This window comes from Molossus molossus, unplaced genomic scaffold, assembly GCF_014108415.1.
Source record: "Molossus molossus isolate mMolMol1 unplaced genomic scaffold, mMolMol1.p scaffold_m16_p_20, whole genome shotgun sequence".
In the NCBI taxonomy this organism is placed as follows: domain Eukaryota; kingdom Metazoa; phylum Chordata; class Mammalia; order Chiroptera; family Molossidae; genus Molossus; species Molossus molossus.
The window spans coordinates 31837100-31855968 of NW_023425356.1; the positions used below are offsets into that span (position 1 = coordinate 31837100).

At 45.3% G+C, this 18869-nt stretch overlaps 1 pseudogene; it reads right to left on the reverse strand.

The window, feature by feature from the left end:
* Positions 1-5557: 5557 nt before the first annotated feature.
* On the reverse strand, positions 5558-6221 carry LOC118637562 (annotated as a pseudogene).
* Positions 6222-18869: the final 12648 nt, after the last annotated feature.

Sequence of the window (18869 nt, forward strand, 5' to 3'; positions counted from 1 at the left end):
GATGACCAGTGGTCTGGATAGTGGAATTCAGGTGGTCTGGATATGGGAACATTCTTTCCCTAGTCTCCCGGGGGGTATGATGTATACCCAGGAGGTCTGATGTATATCCAGGCATTGATGAAGGATTAGAAAGTTCAAAAGTTTAATTTCTCAGGTTGTTAAAACAAGAATAGAATTGTTGCCTCATGTCTCATCCTACTTGATTTTAGTAATTGAGCAGCTTGACTATAGTGACTCCATTTTATTTCTTCACTCTATTTCTCAGATAAAAGGGGAACAAAGTGAGTTTAGACATACCCAAATTAACTGGGTCACCAGATCCCAGGGGGTCCCCTTAAGGCTCAATACAGTCAATGTACCTTCTACCCACCTCCCACCCCCCATTCCTTCTGAGATGGGATTTTTCCTCCTTGGTAGCCCATTTCTTTGTTTAATAATCTTTACTGTCAAAATTATCTCCTTTGTGTCCAATATGAATCTCTGATGCTGCCTAATTTGCTACAAGTCTAAGTCTTTCTTGTCAACTAGACTACACATTCCTCAAGGTCAGAGCTAGTAAACTTGAACCTCACACTCAGCCACAGCACCAGGTAGAGGCCTTGGAGTGGAGTTTTTGATAGAGCAAAAGCTCTAGTTGAAGGTCCTTTTCTTATTCTAATTAGCAAATATGCCTGGAGTGGAGTGCAATGATTTTTATGAAATGTAATATTGGACTTTAATATTTAATAATATTCCACTGAAGTTGGAAAAACTCCAGAGCATGTTTTCCCCAAATAGTCTATGTTGCTTACTTGGGAAAGGGTACATCATTCCACCCTCAGGACAACCACTGATTTATGCCTGCGGAATGGTTCTTGAAGTGTTGCCCTATAGAATCCCCGACCCCCGCTCTTCTACTTTTCTGAGACCAAGTTTTAAACAACGTGTGTGAGTGTGTGTGTGTGTGTGTGTGTGTGTGTGTGAGAGAGAGAGAGAGAGAGACCCAGAGCCTCTAGAGCTGTAGAGATACATGTGAGCCTATTTAAGGGAACATGTAGTAGTTGTCACAGAGCCTGCTACTGTGGATACTTTTCTTACCAGTAAGACAAGACCTAGGTTCTTATCTTCTTGAAGGAAAGATTTCAGTCAAGAGACAAAGTGCAGCAAAGCAAGCAAGAATGTATTGGCCGCAGCAAAAACACACTTAGGACAGAGAAACAAGGAAGGATGAGAAGCAGCAATGGGCGAGCCTGGGCTGGAGGCAGGTTCAGGGGGTTGGTCAGAACAAGCTGCTGCTGCCCACTTCTCCCCTGGTTGCGAGAGTCTCGTGCGGTTCCTTAGAGGGAAGAATGGAGGAAGGGAATGGCACGGTGGGTGTGCTCCCCTACAGGAGAGTGCATGCTGGGTGCTTTGTGTTGAGGGCATTTAGCTCTCTCTTGCAGGTGGGAATCTTAGGCGAGGTCTCAGGGGTGGGCCTCCATAGACTATCAGCTTTTCAGGTGTGCGCTTTCAGGGTTGTGGTCTCTGCTGATTGGTCAGCGCCAGAGCAAGGACTCATTAGTCACTGCAGCTGGTTCCCAGGCAGCCACAGCCTTACTCGACTGGGTTTGCTGATTTTCTGGGCCCAGAGCTGAAATGCAAGTGAGGCCTAGGGCTTAGATGTTATCCCTTTTTTTAAATCCTCACTTGAGGACATTTTTGCATCTATCCTCAGATAGAATGGGAGGAAGGGGGGGGGGAGAAAGAGAGAGAAACATCAATGTGAGAGAGACACACCGAGTCTCTCACATGACCCCAACCAGGACCAGGGACAAACTGCAACCGAGGTACATGCCCTTAGCGGGAACCGAACCTGGGATTCTCCAGTCCACAGGCCGACACTCTAACTGCTGAGCCAAACTGGCCAGGTCATTATCTTTTTTTTTTTTAATATGTTTTTATTTATTTACTTTTAGTTTTTATCCTCACCCAAGGAGAAACATTGACATGAAAGGGACACATCAAGTGGCTGCCACCCTCATGACCCAACCAGAGCCGGGGACAAACTGCAACCGAGGTACATGCCTTTAGCGGGAACTGAACCCGGGTCTCTCCAGACCACAGGCGACGCTCCAACTGCTGAGCCAAACTGGCCAGGGCTAAATATGTTTTTATCTATCTATCTATCTATCTATCTATCTATCTATCTATCTATCATCTATTTTTAGGGAGAGAGAGATAGAAACATCATCTGGCTGCCTTCTGCATGCCCCTCACTGGGGATTGAGCCCAAAACCCGGACATGTGCCCTGACTGGGAATCAAACTGGGACCTCTCAGTCCATGGGAGGATGCTCAAGTTACTGAACCACACCAGCCCAGCTTTTTTTTTTTTTTTTTTTTAAGTATAGTTTCACTGATATTTTAGAGAGAGAGAGAGAGAGAGAGAGAGAGAGAGAGAGAGAGAGAGAAAGGAAAGGAGAAGAGAAAAACATTGATGTGAGAGCAACGTTGATCAGCTGCCTGCTGTACTCTCTCTACCAGGAACTGAACCTGAAACTTGGACATGTGCCCTTACTGGGAACTGAACCAACAACCCATTTGGTGCTGGGGGAGGAAAGGTTACCTTGGGGCGAGGTCCCTGTTTTGCCTTTTGCTAGGTACCTGGGGCTTTCCACCCTGGTGACACTCTGGCCCATCGTCCTTGCTCTGCTCATGTCTGTCTAACTGCCGATTACATCCCCCCTCAAGGATTTGGACTCTGAATTCTTTCAGAAAAAGGGGTGCAGGGTCCCTTCTGTAACTGCTCCCTGCTGAAGAGGAATGATGCTCTCCTTCAGAGCCAAGAGATGCTTGCTCTCTGTCAGAGGGGTAATGGGGCCCGGCACAAAAGGAGGTTGTGATGGTGTCTAGGTGGTGTACCTCCTGGGTACGAGTACAGCTTGGAACCTGGTGAAGACAAACTGTGTTACAAATTTCAGTATTACTGGGGCAAAAGCTAGAATGACAAAAGTTATGACAAATGGTCTGATAAAAGGAAAAGTTTTAGTTCATAATAATTCCCAGTCAAAGGATGGGAGACAAAGGAAACATTAGTTTGCAGGATTGTAGTCAAATATTTACGAAAACTAGAAAAATTCAGGATCTAGTTCAGTTTAGTTCCTGGGTGGAAAATAAAACTTTGAAGACAATTAGCTGAGCTACAGTCTAATATCCACAACTGTGTATTATGGAGTCTATTGAAACACAATTTTTCTCTCCAAAATCATCCTCATTTTTTATCAGAGCCAAATTAAGACCGATTTATTTACTTTATTAAGTCTAGTTTCAATTTGGCCTGATTTGCATGAACACAAGAATAGCAACTGATCATATAGGCTCTCTTAAATCTGCTTTGCTGGAATCTCATAAGGAATTTTTAGATTGAACTTTAATTAGCCTCCTAGGGCACAGAAGCCAAACCACACAGTTGCCATCTGGCTTTGCCTGCAATACCTATAGGTGTGGGTGGATCCCTCAAGTTCTTGAGGTCCCAATTAAAAATGATATGGCTATAGCCCTGGCTGGTTTGGCTCAGCGCTTAGAGCATCGGCCTGCGAACCAGAGAGTCCCGGGTTCAATTCCTGCTAAGGGTATGTACCTCGGTTGCAGTTTGTCCCCGGCCCTGGTTGGGGTTGTGTGGGTGGCAGCCTGTCGATGTGTCTCTCTCATGTCGATGTTTCTCTCTCTCTCTTCCCCCCCCTCTCCCTCCCATTCTATCTGAAGATAAATGCAAAAATGTCTTTGAGTGAGGATTTAAAAAAAAAATGATATGGCTATAGATCTGACTATAATGAATTGATGAAGAACTTTGCTTTTTTGTAAGAGATAACATTCCAAGATAACTATTTCTTGGTAAATATTTTATGTCATTTCATAGTAATTATTAATACAAAACCCACATATTTAGATTTAAACAATGTCATTATATAAAGAACAAATAATATGCGAGATTTGAAAATGCGGCACATCGTTTATCCAAAGTATGCATTGGAAACAATTCATAAATTTCCACTGTGTGGACCATGAACACCTGGAGTACAACTGCCGGATGCCCCCATGGAGAAGCATCACTCTTGGCTTGGCTGGTGTCACTGACAGGACACCTGCTACTTCTGAGAGTTTCCTGTTTGAACATGGCTCTGAATCTTTGTAAATTCTTTCCTAGGGCAGGCTGAAATTTCTAGAACATCCATTTTAATAAAAATATATGTATACAAGTAGAACATAGTTAAAATTATTTCAATTATTTGGCAAAGCTCCCTATGTAATTTCAAGCATATTAAATAGGACTAATTAGTTCAAAAACTTCTCTTTTATAAGAAGAGAGAAAAAAAATATTTGAGGCATTCCAGGGGCCCATTGGAATAACTCAGTTATTTTTCAGTTAAAAAAAGTATCTTAAAATTTAAACTTTGAGAAGGTTGTCAAACAAACTTAACCAAAAGATCATAATATAATTTTTTGTAAACCCAGGTAAAACAAACATCTATTTTACGGAAATAACTTTAAAAGGCGTTACTCAAACTTAAACTGGTTTTAATATTAAACATTTTTTCCAGACCACCTGCTTAATGTATATAAGTATTTAATTTCTTTAGGCTGATAAATATTATGCCCTAGTTATGCTATGTGGAGGCAGAAAACACACCACATATAGCACACAGACAAATACATGTCACCTAGAGACCATACACATAATTCAAATTACTAATTTTTGTAGAGAAGGCACAAGATTTTTCTCATACGCTTTTGATAGCTTTTAAGAAGGTGGAGAAGGGAGGGTCACAAATCTTCTTACTCATTCAGAGATACCCAGCTTTACAACAACTCACTTTCAATCCTTGTCCTTCAAAAACAGTTTCGTATTTTACTTTTTATTACCAAAACAATACAATTTATTGCCAACTGAATAAAATTTTTTTTTCAGGTATGATTCTGTTCATTATTATATATGACATAATCCATAGAAAGAAAGGCCAAGAAAAGAATCTTCATTTTGTTCAGTACTTAGGCTCGATGTTGTTCTAGGTAAGACTGTGTGTCACACATACAACTAAAAAGTCCCCTTCTGGTTTCAAATAAATTTTTTTTTTATCCTCACCCTAGGACATTTTTCCATTTTTTGTTCAGATAGAGTGGGAGGGAGAGGGAGGAAGAGAGAGAGAGAGAGAAACATCAACATGAAAGGGACACATCCAGTGGCTGCCACCCGCATGAACCAACCAGGGCCGGGGACAAACTGCAACCGAGCCACGTGTCCTTAGTGGGAACCGAACCCGGGTCTCTCTGGACCGCAGGCCGACGCTTTACCGCTGAGCAAACAGGCCAGGGCTGGTTTCAAATAAATTTAAACAATCTCCCTTGACTAATTTTTCTCCTGTGTCAAACAAACCCATGTACAGGCCCGGTTTAAATCCCTCCTCCCTTTCAAACACTAGATATGAACATCCAGGAACATTCGACAGTGCGAAGTGCCGTAAGAAAGAGAAGGGCTCTGTAGTGCCAGTGACATAACTGATCTGAGGAAGCCGGGTGCAGTTAACACTGATGGGAGCCAGTCAGGCAATGGTGGTTTGCTTCTCCTCAGGTGTTTCCTCCAACAACTGCACGATGAGTTCGTGGAGGGCTTTGCAGATCTTTGTGTCGCCTGCTCCTGTGAGATGCAGAAAATCCAACAGGCCGCCGCAGGAGATGGCACCGTCCGAGCGCACGAAGCTCCCATCTGTATCCAGGAGCTGAACATCGGCACGCTTTGGCAGGGAAACCTTGAGGAGTGGGTTCACCTTGGCATTTCTTTGCCTCAAAGGGTTGGGCTTCTCACCTGGAGGTAATAAACCCAATACAATGATTTTGGCCTGTGGTTGTCTTGTGTTGATAAGTTGTACGAAGGCCTCGATTTCACCTGCTACCCCTTCTGCCGTATTTTCATGGTTGTGTGTTCCTACCCAGACAACGATGACCTTAGGTTTCATATTCTCCAGTTCTCCATTCTTTAGCCTCCACAAAACATGTCTTGTTGTATCTCCTCCAATTCCAAAGCTCTCGCCATCTCTCATGTTGCTGCATTAACTGCACCGTGGAGTCCCCCACAAACAGCTCGTCAGGCTCGTTGTCTTTACAATCCAGGACAAATCTGTTGTGCTGAGACTTCCATCTGTCATCTCCTTGAATATCTTCCGCTGCATGTGGGATGGCTTCTGGGTTTGAGTCTCCCTGGCTCATTCTACACTCGGGCAAAGGGTCCGTGCAGGCCCAAGTGGCCACGGCGTCTGCGTGTAGAGTGTCTGTCACTCATTCAGTCCCTGCGGCCTCACTCTGGCGTGTCCCTTCTCGGGCCCCCTAAAATTCTTAACTTTTAGAAACCTTAAATTTTAAGTGACAACTAAAAAGTAAGCAATTAGCATGATTTATATGGGCAAATATATTTTATGACTTCTAGAAACATAGGCTCTTCCATTGGCAAGCACGCTCGTACCTTTGAGAGACACATCTAATAAAGCTATTTATTAATAGATCCAAATCTATTTTCTAGCTTTTTTGTAATAAAAGGCCAAAAGTAGGTGAACTTAGGCTTGCCCAGAATCAATATTTACCAGCTGAAATAAGTTAATTTGATTTGCTCAGATGGCTAAGGGTTTTTTCCCCCTTTCAATAAGGATTGCCACCCAGAAACTTGCATTTTAAAAGATGCCCCAGATAAAATTTGGTGGCCTTTGAATTATTTCTGGAGCCCTACCTCTGGCCCTATAAAGACTTCATTTGTAAAACAAGGACAGTTGTTTGTAATATCTAAAGAACTGGGTTGCCACCCAAATGTTGGCAAAGAATTGACAAATTTATTCACTCATTTTTGGAATGTTTGTTTTTCTCCATCTGGGTATATTTTTCTTTCAGGCTCTGTAGCAATTACAGAGAGACGTAGTTTACAGGTAGTACACAGTTAGGGTCATCCCTGAAAGCCATAAAGACTTGGGTATATGGGACCTCCATCCATTTCCCTGGGACCGGCAAAATAGGTCTAGCTGCAAGTCTTACAAAGGTCTGGGTTGTTCCTTATGGCCATAAAGGCTTGGATGTATGGGGCTTCAGTCCATTTGCCCTGACAACAGCAGAAAAAATCTAGCAGATCTAGCTGGAGAATGGTATTGTAATTAAGGCTTCCATTCTTGGGCCAGGTCTCCTGGTTCCCCGGTTCGTATTGGGGCCATGCTGTATTGCAAAAGAAAACTAATATTTTTTTCTTTAGCTTTTGGGGGTCAGATTTTGATCAGTTCTTGAGGATGCATCCTAGAGGAATGGAGGGTTAGTTTCCCATCTGGAAGAGAATAGAGGAGGAGAGTATGGGAAGAACAGGTATCTCCATTTTCCCTCACCTATAATGAGCTTGAAGGAGAGCATCCCCTGCTCAGTGCCTGGGTTTTCAGACTCAGCTAGTTTTACCATATAATCCACCCCCAGTCTTGTGCTGGAGACAGTGTCTCTAAACTCAATGATGGCATCTCCTTCCTTTCCGACCCCATGTTGCTGGGGTTTGGGTACACACCCTAGCCTTGAGTAGCTGAGCCCGCCAGTCTATCTCTCAACTTTCTCATTCCCCAAGATGCATAAGGAGGCTTAGCCGGGCAGCTCCTGACATCAGGAATAAAGATCTGACTTGTTGTTCTTTCATTAATTTCTGTAATTCCCCCCAAAAGTGGTGGACCCATTGGAGATGACTAACAGTGTGCAGGAAGTTCTGTCACTTTCTGCCCAGGGGCTCTCTTTTGTTCCATTCCAGTTTTCTATAACCCTTCTCAAAGTGACCTGGCTCTCTACAGTAAAAACAGACTGCTCCCCCAGCAGTCTTCCAGCACACCCTACTTAGTTATTCTGTTGTTTTGCTCCCAGAAACCAGTAGGTATATTAATTGGAATAGGTCAGAAAAGCCAGGGCCATATTCTCTAACAGTTAAGTTAAATTTTTTTTGCAAACCTATTCCTTAGTTCTGTTCTAATACAAGGAATGTATACAATTCTTGTCTCCCCTCTTGCTTAAGACTGGTCTTGCTGGTTCTTCTATCCTGAGTGCAATCTACCTGTGCTTCTCCTAGTAGCCTCTAATTTCAAATCAAGAAAAGCTTCTCATTCATTCAGTTTTAGTTTTAGAGCTGGCTTTTTTTTTTTTTTCTTTCTAATTTTGCATGCAAAAATTAATTTAGGCATCAAAAGAGCTATATTTTGGCTATCTTAAGTTGCTTCTAGTTAATTCTTCCCATTTATGTAAGTACTTGAAAGTAAAAGCTTTTTATTAATTGTATAGCTGCAGAAGTATTAAGGGGGTTGGAGGTTGGGGGTTTCCAACCTTGGAGGCACAATTTCACTTGTTGATTTTAGTTTTATTTTGGGATTTGCAGGCTCTGCACACATTTTCTAGTAATGTTGCAGAGTGGGTTGGAAGTGTGCTGTTTGTGGGTTGAGCTCCAAGGGGCTTTTATGTCCTGAGTCATCTCAAACCTTAAGTGTCTTGGTTTCTCTACCCACTGTCTAATACAGTTGTGAGGACTCTGAACACTAGGTAGTCAACATTTATATGTGTGTCCTCAGATGAGTCAAATATTTAATTAAAGTTGAGTTGAGATTCCCTATGGGGAATCCTCTGCAAAGATTCTTAGTCACCTAAGTATGCCCGAAATTCAAGCTGGCAGGAGGAAGTGCCCCTTGTCTTTGAAGCCAAACAAGTTTAGGCCCTCATTTATGAGTTAACAGTTTTTTTTTTTTCAGACCCTCAAAAAGCAATTCCAATCAAAAAGCCAAAGTTTAAAACCAGCCATCTATTTTTGTTTCTCTTGTTCTTAGTTATCTCAATCCTTATCTATAGTCTAGGTTCTTCCCAATCCTTAACCTTTAGCTCCACCTCAAGGATTAAAAAAAAAAAAACTCAAAGAAAGTCATTCTGAATTAAACTCCAGACTCAAAGGAAAGAAGAAAAAGGGAAGAAAAGAACATTCTTCCAGCCAAAGGGCCCCAGACCTCTCTCTCTCCATTGGAACTACTAACCTGACAGGGGAGAGCCACAGGGAAGGGCGTGGTGTGATTTTACAGTGTTCCTGGGTCCATGGATGCTGTCTTGCAGTCAGCAGGGTGCTTAGTGCACACTTCTCCATTCCATGACCAACTCATCCTGTTACAGGAGTCTTCTAGCAGTGAGCACCCTAACAGGTTTTAAGTCCTCGTCCTGTGCCCGCACAGTGTAATCTGGAGAGAGAGAGAGAGAGAGAGAGAGAGAGAGAGAGAGAGAGAGAGAGAGAGAGAGAGAAAGAGAGAGTACCTCATGTCCAGATAAAACAATGCAAGGAGGGAGAAAACACAGTCACGTCCTTCAAGCCAAGGTGGTAAGGACGACTGGCTTACCAGTCACAAAACAGTACTAGTTATGGCATCAAACATGTTACTGGTGAGTTGACAAGACCTTGGTTCTTATCTTCTTGAAAGAAAGATTTCAGTCAAGAGACAAAGAGCAGCAAAGCAAGCAAGAATTTATTGGCTTCAGCGAAAACACGCTTAGGACAGAGAAACAAGGAAGGACGAGAAGCAGCAATGGGCGAGCCTAGGCTGGGCTGCTCTGGCTCAGTGGGAATCAGAGAGAAGGGGCCTTGGAGGCAGGTTTAGGGGGTTAGCCTAGGATGAGCTGCCACTGCCCAAAGCTCCTCTGGTTTCGAGTGTTGTGGAGTCCCTTAGAGGGAAGAAGCAGGGGAAGGGAATGGTGTAAGCATGCTCCCCTGGTGGGGAGTGTGCTCTGGATCCTTTGTGTTGAGGGTATTTATCTCGTTCTTGCAGGTGAGAATCGTAGGGGAGATCTCAGGGGAGGGTCTCAATGGACTATCAGCTTTTCAGGTGTGCTCTATAAGGGTCCTGGTGTCTGCTGATTAGTTGGCACCAGGGCAGGGGATTATTAGTCACTGCAGCTGATCCTGGGGCAGCCACAGCCTCACTTGTCTGGTTTTGCTGCTTTTCTGGGCCTGGAGCTGAAATATAGGTGAGGCCTAGATGTTATCTTTAGGGGAAAAAAAGTCAGGAGATCCAAACTGCATGACCAGTGATATGCTAGGGGAGGAAAGGTTACCTTGGGGCAAGGTCCTTCTTCTCCCAGCTTTTCCAATTGCTAGGCATGCAGGATTTTCTGCCCTGGTGACCTTCTGTACCTGGCCCATCACCCTTGCTCTGCTCACATCTGTCTAACTGCCTATTACAGTTAGGGTAGGGGAAGTGTGCTATCCTCAGCTGGTCCTCAGCCTCTGCACATGGGACTGAAACTTACACCTTTAGGGGATGTTTGCAGAACTATCATTAACACCTTTGGCAGCCAAGTCACCAACCATCCTAGACTCTAGTCCCCACTTCCTCTGTCCACGTGAATCTAGAGTCAGCAACTTCCCTTTTCTTCCTATGACCAATGCTCCAGTGGAGAATGATGGACAGACTCCACCCTGCGAGGGAGGCCCTGACGCTGCATTCATCGAATGTCCTTCCTTCCTTCCCTCTTGCATGCAGCAGTCATTTAATTATCTGAGTCTGTCAGACCCTTTGGGGAACACAAAATGGATACTTACATTTTATCAGTGGAAGTAAACATGGTGCTAGTACTGGTATAAGGAGTGTGAGATGTAGCGGTGTGAGAAAGGGTTGTAGGGATTTAGAAGATTTCTAGAGGAGGAAAGACTTTATGGAAAGGAGGGATTTGAATCAGAAGGATGCAAGGATCTAAACCTGTGCAGGTGTGTGGTAAGTGGAGGTGGGAGTCAGGTTCAATACCAGGAGTGACCTGGGGTGTGGTGAGGAGATGCTGAATCTCAGCCTGGCACAAGAGACAGTGCACGAGAAAGGCTCCACAGGGGGCAGACTGCCTCACAGAACGCACCCCACGGGGCTGAGGTTTCCACCCGGTTTTTCTCAGCACTGTGTCTGGCATCTCTTCACTGTGATCTTCACAATCGTTGACAAGGGGTCGTGTTGGGAAGCGTGCTTCTCTGGTGAACAGGGTGGAATGGATCCTCGGAGCAATAGTGTGAAAATGAGAACATGGGGGTGATTTTATTGGGTGCAGGGGGGAAGAGATGAGTGAAGAGCGAAGGTCAAACTGAGGCAAGGCCCTGGGGAGCCCTGGAAGTCCATCAGCTCGGATTTCATTGGTGCACAGTGGGGCGCCGGTGGGAAGTTTGGAGCAGGGGAGGAAATGCGTGGAGCCAAGTTTCAGAAAGGAGGAGAGGCCAGAATCAGAGCACCAAGATGTGCTTGAAATACTCCTGGTGAAAGGTAATGACTAGGGGCACGGGGACAAGAAAACAAGTCACAGAAGTGATTTTGTGACATAACCAACGGGGCTGTTGTGAAGATTAAATGACGGATCTGTTCAATCATTCAGCAGCTATTACAGAGAACCTACTGTGTGTCACGCCCTGAGCTGGGGGCTGTGTCTTTGGTGGGGAGCAAGGCATCCTTTGTTCTTGCACGTCTAGCATTTCGAGGGCTCTCAGTAAATAGTAACTGAACCCGAGGGTGTGTTGGGGGAGTGGGAAGGACTGTGAGGCAGATGGAGGACGGAGCCTGCATAGCCAAGGGGACGGTGATGCCACTAGCTGAGCTGGGAAACACAGTAAGGGGGAAGGGCTTACAGAGCTCCTATTTCTTCTAAACTGAGGTTGATGTACCAGCAGGACATTTCCACAACGCTAAGTAAGCTCACTGAGAGCTGTTTTGTTCACGATTCTGTCCCCAGACCACTGCTTCACGCTTTGGCCCTGACTCCCTCCACCCCACCCAGCCCCAGCCCCTTGTCTTGCTTCCTGCCCATTCTGGTGATGGCTTGTGCTGTTTTCCTGGCCAAGGAGCCCACAAGTAGGGAGCCAACCGAGAGGAAGCTGGTGCTGGGCCTGCACTGCGCTGGTGGTCTTCCAGGGACCCTAGCTTCTCAGTAGCTGCCTGAGGAGGCCAGGAATATAGGAATATAAATCAGAATTGCAGAAGCCTTGGCTGGTGTGGCTCAGTGGTTAGAGTGTCAGCCTGCACACCTAAAGGTTGTGGGTTTGATTCTTGGTCAAGGGCACATACCTGGGTTGCAGGTTCGATCCCTGGCCCAGTCAGGGTGCATGTGGGAGGCAACTGATTGATCTGTCTCTTTCACATTGACATTTCTCTCTCTTTCTTTCCCAACCACCCTCCTTCTACTCTCTCTAAAAATCAATGTTGAAAAGGGATTCACAATAACAAAAAAAGAAGTGTAGGGACTAAATGCCTACAGGCAAGGCTCTGATCAACTAAGACGAGAGAAAAAAGAAACCAGCAAGTAGAAGTTCAAACTTACCCCACACCCTGCCCCCCTGCCATTGGACCATTCTGAGCTGCACACGTCCACACGGCCTTGCTGGAGATGTCCTTGGTCTGAGCAACAGCTGCATTTGTTGCAAATCTGTAGTCAGCTTGGAAACTCATCTCCTTGTACTTATTCCCCTTCTCTATCTCCTTCACTCCCCCCTTTTCATCTCTTGCTTCCTTTGAATTGACTTCTCAATAATATGTGAAATGTAAGCTTCTGACTCAGGCACTTAAAAAAATTTTCCCTTGCAGAACTGGGACCCAGAGAGGGCTCAATAAATATTTGCTAGCTAAATGAATGAGTGGCAGGACTAGACCTCAGGTTAGAGAGTGCAGGACAAGAAACAAAGATACAGGAGTTGTTTTGAAAGCCTCATAGCTTTCCAATGACTATTTAGAAATGTCAGCGTGAGGGCTGTCTCCATAGATTAGAGAGGTACCTCCTCTCCGAGTTGCAAGAGGGGCAGGGGACAAAGAGAAAGAAGAGAGGTGAGGCAGAACCTGAGACACACTCACATTTAAGAAGTAGGAGAAAGAAAAAGACAACCACGGAGATCTGTGAGGCAGAGACTACTGGTGTTCATCAAAGCCCCCTATACCTCCTGGCCACAGCTAGATTGCATTTCTTGCCCCTGCAGATAGGCGTGACCATGGACTGTGTTTCAGTGAATGGACAGAATGGTGAACAACACAGAGTGCCTGTCCTCATGGAGCTCAAGTCGAGTAGATGCAGAGGAAATGCCCTGCTTGAACCCTCTTTCAGACCTGGCATGTTCAAACCTCTTGCAGGATCTGCCACACTCTCTCCCAGTTTGTAGGACATAAAAAATGACTCTGAGGTCCCAGGGGAACTACAAGACAGAAGAGCCCAGGTCTTTGAATCATGTGCTGCTTCAACTGACTCTTCATGAATGAGAAATAAACCGTTGTTGTTTAAACCACTGTGATTTGGGGGTTTATCTGTTACAGGAGTTGAGAAAACAAGAGGCAGATGTTGAAATGCAGAGTAGGAGCTTATTATGGTCCTAAGGTCTGAACTTGTAGCTCCAAGTCCTGGTATCTTCTACAGGGCCCAGGTCGGTGGGGTATTAAGTTCCACATGTCTTCTCTATACCATCCTTCTAAGCACAAGTTCTTTTATGAGCTCCCCAGCCGAAGTCACTGAGCCATGTTCTCAAGCTTTACTTAGAGGAGGGATCAGACTTCACGGTCCCGAGACTGCTGAATCCCACGGCAGGACAGTCATCTGGTCTCCCTCCTACAGAAGGAGCCATGTGCCGGCTCTTCAGTTGCGAACAATGGGAAGAGATGAGCAACAAGGCGTAGGGAGGACAGGAGCTGAGTAGTCCTGGCAGTCTCAGCACTGCGACTTGGGAGCTATCTCCCCATGTGCCTGCCACGCATGACTCAGCTCCGAGCCCTGTCTTCCCTGTGGGGGCCCACTCAACATTCAATGGCCAGGAGAGAGAATCTGATGGGTGTAACTTAAGGCCTGTGTTCTTCCCTGGAATGTTGGTGGTGACAGGAGCCTAAGACTGTTAGCCCACCAGGCTCACATGGAACAGGAGAGGGACAATTCCTCTAAGGAAGCGAGGCCCAACACAACATCAGGGTTTTTGGAATTCTCTTAGCAGGGCCTTGTTTCTCTACTGGAGCAGACAGGAGGAAGCTGTTCGGATCCTCTTGGGATCAGCAACCATTGACCTTTCAGTTGCAAATGTATCTTTATTTGTTTGTTTTTTAATCCTCACCCAAGGATATTTTTCCATTTATCTTCAGATAAAATGGGAGGGAGGGAGGGAGAGAGAGAGAAACATCAACGTGAGAGGGGCACATTGACTGATTACCTCTCGCACGAACCCAACCAGGGCCAGGGATGAACCGCAACCAAGGTACATGTCCTTGACTGGAATTGAACCCTTGAGTTGTTGGTCCAAGGGCCAACGCTCTAACCACTGAGCCAAACCAGCCAGGGCTGCATCTTTATTTTTAAAAGTAAATGTTACTCTGGGGACTGACTAGAATCTACCTGCCATCCCGGTATTTGAGAAACCCTGAGCTGACAAATATCTGGGCTTGGGGGAAGGGTGTGAATTAGAAACTATGGATTAGGTGTCAAGAGACATGGATTCTATGGTCACGTCTACTTTTAACAAACTGTTTCATTGTTTTTTACTCCAATTTCCCTATTAAAAAACTGGGCAATACAACCTGTTCTGTCTAATTCACAGATTTTTTTGTGAGGGGGTGGGCAGGAGAAGACAAAAAATATCAAAAAACTTTTAAAAGGACTTCAAGAAGCCAAAGTTAAAATATAAGAGCAGTTAGTTAGCAAAGCACCTGCTAGTTGAATTGTGTCTCTCTCAAAAGATATGTTGAAGTCCTAACCCCCAGTTTTTCAGAATGACCTTATTTGAAAATAGTGTCATTGAAGATGCAGTTTGTTAATATGAGCTCATACTAGAGTAGGGTAGACCTTAATTCAATGTAATGATGACCTTACAAGAGAGGAGAAAAGACATAGAGACAGAGACAGACACACAGGACACCATGCGACAATGGAGGCACAGATTGAAGGGTTGTAGCTATGAGGCCAGGAACACCAAGGATTGCTGGGCACCACCAGGAGCTAGGAAGAGCCAAGGAGGAATTCTCCTCTACTGGTTTCAGAGCCAGAATAGCCCAGTTGACACCTTGATCTTGGGCCTTCGCCTCCAGAACTGTGAAACAATAAATTTCTGTTGATTCAAGCCACTCAATCTGTGGTACTTGGTTACAGCGGCCCTGGGAAACTGATACAGCATCCTCGGGCAATCCCCATGGCACAGTGAAGCTTGGCCAAAGCTCTTGGTCCATCCCTGAGAGGTTGGTTAGCTAGAATCAGACGCGGGTCATGGGACAAGGACCTGGAAATTAGGGCGAACACCACTGATATGAAGATCACAAATTTTGGAAAACCCACAGCAACTAATAGGGCTAAGTAGGTTTACGCAGCCGTTGGGAGTTAGTTCATGCTGACAGAAATCGTCACTTCTGCCTTGAGGGACCAGTGTGCTCAGAGTGGAAGTGGGTCAGGGCAGGCTGGGACTGAGTGTGCTTTCACTTCCTGCACGTGTGGTTTTGTGTTTTAAATCCTCACCCGAGGATATTTTTTTCATTGATTTTTTTTTTTTTTTTTTTTTTATCCTCACCCGAGGATATTTTTCCATTTTTTGTACAGATAGAGTGGGAGGGAGAGAGAGGAAGGGAGAGAGAGAGAGAAACATCGACGTGAAGGGACACATCGAGTGGCTGCCACCCGCACAACCAACCAGGGCCGGGGACAAACCACAACCGAAGTACGTGCCCTTAGCGGGAACCGAACCCGGGTCTCTCCGGACCGCATGCCGACGCTCTAACCGCTGAGCCAAACTGGCCAGGGCCCATTGATTTTTATATAGAGTGTGAGAGAGGGAGAGAGAGAGAAACATTGATGTGAGAGATACACGTCCATTGGTTGCCTCCCATGTGACCCCAGCCAGGGTCGGGGACGAACCACACCAAGGTGCATGCCCTTGACTAGAGTTGAACCTATGACTCTGGTCCGCGGGCCGTCACTCTAACCGCTGAGCCAAACCGGCCAGGGCCTGCGCATGTGGTTTAAGTATCACTTTCCTACTCCAGGCCCCCACTACTCAAGCTCCTGGCACCAGGCGGCACATTCAACACACCAGGGAGACTGAAGGCCCTGCAGAAATCACCCGGGGAGAAAGCCTGCAGGGATGCTAACAGTTGGCTCCTACTTGGTTCTTGGAGTGTTTTATTTTAGAGGAAAAGTCATTAAGCCTCTTCACTCCAGGGCTTTTGCCTTTTCTATGATTTGCATATGCGGAGTGTAGGTCAGTCAGGTCCCTGGGCGAGCACTAGTATATAAACTAGTTAAATGTTTACACACATACATCATGTTATTAACCCCTCCCAATAACCCACAAGGTAGTTATTATTACCATGTCCATTGTGCAGATGGAGAAACGGAGGTGCAGAGGTCTCACACTTGTGTCAGGAGCCTGTCTGACTCCAGAGCCCGTGTTGTTAACCACTCTATGATACCACTTTGAGAGCTTATTTGGGTCAGGCTGTTCTCAATTACATCTAAAAGCAATAATTCAGCCCTGATTGGTGTGGCTCAGTTTGTTGGCCATCGTCCAGTTTGTCAGTTCAATTCCTGCTCAGGACACATGATTGGGTTGTGGACTCAGTTCCTGGTAGGGGCGTGCAGCAGGCAGCCAAACGGTGTATCACTATCATACTGATATTTCTCTCTCTCACTCCCTCTCCCTTCTTCTCTCTGTAAAAATCAATAAAACATCTTTTTTTTTTAAAGCAATTCAGTGAAAAAAAAAATAAGTAAAAACAAAACAAGTGTGTACACGCGTTAGCCATGATCTACTTTGACTGGGATACTCAAAGGGGACAGGATGCCAGCCCTTTGACTCTTCCCAGCAGCTCTGGGAGGTGGATCTGACCGATGTGAAGTCATTAGACAATGTCACCAGTTTAGTGAGAGGCGGAGCCCAAATGTGCATCTCGGTTGTCCGTGAGCCTGGTGTGTTTTCCGTGACCCCTGTTGCCCAAAGCCACAGCCAGCGACCGTCATCTCGCTGAGCTCAGAGTGCCTCTCTCAGCACAGGCACACACTCAGTGTTTATTGGATTGGGTTGAACTAAACCCCAAATCAACTTAAGGTTCATGAAGATAGGCTTTGACAAATAAATGGACACCGTACGGATACGAGAAGGGACGAGCTGTCTGTACTGACTCGAAGCCTGCTGCTCAGTGGGGAATGGTTTAGAGACGAGTGTGTGGGCTACGGGTCCTGCTTTGGAAGAACGAACGAGCTTTTCTTCCAACATCCATCTCTGTTTCTGTGGGCAAAAACAGGTCTGCATCAAACAACTGCAACTGTCGACTATGCTGGTCTCTGAGGGAGAGGAGCATGAAGGACTTTCATAGGTTTTATAATAAGAAGAGGAGAAGATTCTTTCATTGTTGCTTTTTTCAAAATGAAAGAAAGAAAAGCCACGTTGTTTCTGGTGGCAGCAGGTTGCACCGGAGTGGGGATGGCCTCAGACCCGGATACCAGATGTCTGCTTCCTCGGGACGGACCGACCCAAGCGCTCCGAGGGCGGTTCATTCAGAGCCTCGCTCTGTGGACTGCAATCCGACCCCCAATCTCTTTCCCTCCAACCCCACCCCATACTATGAAATACTCCATTTACCACAAACGTGTGAACGCATTACAAGGTACCGGGGCTCCTTGGAAAATGGGCCTGGAAAAACTCTTTGCGTGGTGTGAAGTCAAAAGTTCAGGGGGCCCACTGGCTACATAAAGGTAGGGTGATTTGAGCATTAAAAAAACTGCAATAAGTTGAAAACTCATTATTTGGAAACTGGTATAAGGGGGGGTGGAATTCTGCCTTTTCTGTATGACCTGTGCTTCATGGTGAGCAAATAGTTGATAAATAATAAAATAAGGCAAAAACAAACCTTTTATTTTTCAGTTCTAGTTTACATTCAGTATTATTTTCTATTAGTTTCAGGTGTGCAGCACAGTGGCTCGATAATCATATACTTTACAGAGTGTCCCCCCTATATTCCCACCTGGCACCATGCATAGTTATTACAACAATATTGCTTATATTCCCTAAGCTGTATTTTTCATCCCTGTGACTATTTTGTGACATCAATTTGCCCTTCATCTTTCATCCAGTCCCCCAACCCCTGTCCCCTCTGGCAACCGTCAGTCTGTTCTCTGTGTCTGTGAGTAAATGAGGTGTTTTTGTTTAGTTTTGAGTTATTCTTATTTTGTTTAAATCCTCACCCGAGGATATTTTTCTATTTATCTTCAGATAGAATGGCAGGGAGAGAGAAAAACATCGATGTGAGAGAGACACATCGACTGGTTGCTTCCCACATGACCCCAACCAGGTCTGGGGGCCGAACCACAACCAAGGTATGTGCCCTTGGGTGGAATTGAACCCAAGACTCATTGGTCCACAGGCCAACGCTCTAACCGCTGAGCCAAACTGGCCAGAGCTTGAGTTATTTTTTATAGAAGAATCCCAGCTAACAAGTACAAGAGGAAAACCAGAATTTTTTTTTAAATCCCTGTTTTGCATCCCTTAATGACAATGTGGATCTAAGCACTGATCATCAATGGCTGCTAAAACCTTGAAGTAAAATACCAAAGGGAAATTCATCATAAATGGATAGATGAGGCCAAGAACTCCGGGACCCTCTCACCAGTCCTAACACTCTGAATAAGGAGTGCCAGGCATTACCTGTCTTCTGATGGGTTACAGTGGGGTGTACCCAGCACCATCTTGATCTAACCACCAATTTATAGGAAAGATGAGCCCAGAGAACCACGTTACATGACACCTCTGGATTTCAACCAGCAGAGTTCAGAATGTGCTCAACTCTACAGATGATAAGAGACATTTCAAATGAGTGTAATTTGTGGACTTGGGAATCCTGATAC